Consider the following 1,000-nt stretch of genomic DNA (forward strand, 5'->3'; position numbering starts at 1 on the left):
AGTTCGAATTTTCTACTTCTGTCTTCTACTCTTCTTTTCCTCTGACACTCCAAGGAATCTCTATACTGTGACATAGAGGATTCCACATTTCTTGTTTCCTTCTCTTTCTTATGAGCAGAAGCAAAGACAAAGGCATTCTTGTTGAGGCTGATCCTGAACCTGAAAGGACCTTGAAGAGAAAGCTAAGAGAAGCCAAAGCACAACTCTCTTTAGAGCACCTGAACGAATTCTTCAAGGAAGAAGAACTCATGGCAGCCGAAAACAACAACAATGCCAACAATGCAAGGAAGGTGCTGGGTGACTTTACTGCACCTACTCCCGACTTCTATGGGAGAAGCATCTCTATCCCTGCCATTGGAGCAAACAACTTTGAGCTTAAGCCTCAATTAGTTTCTCTAATGCAACAGAATTGCAAGTTCCATGGACTTCCATTGGAAGATCCTCATCAGTTTTTAGCTGAGTTCTTGCAAATCTGTGACACAGTCAAGACTAATAGGGTTGACCCTGAGGTCTACAGACTGATGCTATTCCCTTTTGCTGTAAGAGACAGAGCTAGAACATGGTTGGACTCTCAACCTAAAGAAAGCCTGGACTCTTGGGAAAAGCTAGTCAATGCCTTCTTGGCAAAGTTCTTTCCACCTCAAAAATTGAGTAAGCTTAGAGTGGAAGTCCAAACCTTCAGACAGAAGGAAGGAGAATCCCTCTATGAAGCTTGGGAAAGATACAAACAATTGATCAGAAAGTGTCCCACTGATATGCTTTCTGAATGGAGCATCATAGGTATTTTCTATGATGGTCTCTCTGAACTGTCCAAGATATCTTTGGATAGCTCTTCTGGAGGCTCTCTTCATTTGAAGAAGACGCCTACTGAAGCTCAAGAACTGATTGAAATGGTTGCAAATAACCAATTCATGTACACTTCTGAAAGAAATCCTGTGAATAATGGGACTAGTCAGAAGAAAGGAGTTCTTGAGATTGACACTCTGAATGCCATATTGGC

The 1,000-nt window shown here is 41.9% G+C and overlaps 1 non-coding gene across 1 annotated transcript; it reads right to left on the minus strand.

Moving 5' to 3' along the window:
• Positions 1–653: 653 nt before the first annotated feature.
• LOC112793449 (small nucleolar RNA R71) lies at positions 654–761 on the minus strand. Its single transcript, XR_003198139.1, has one exon. It is a non-coding gene; the product is annotated as a small nucleolar RNA R71 (small nucleolar RNA).
• Between the last annotated feature and the right edge of the window lie 239 nt (positions 762–1,000).

Source organism: Arachis hypogaea, chromosome 3 (genome assembly GCF_003086295.3).
Source record: "Arachis hypogaea cultivar Tifrunner chromosome 3, arahy.Tifrunner.gnm2.J5K5, whole genome shotgun sequence".
Classification (NCBI taxonomy): domain Eukaryota; kingdom Viridiplantae; phylum Streptophyta; class Magnoliopsida; order Fabales; family Fabaceae; genus Arachis; species Arachis hypogaea.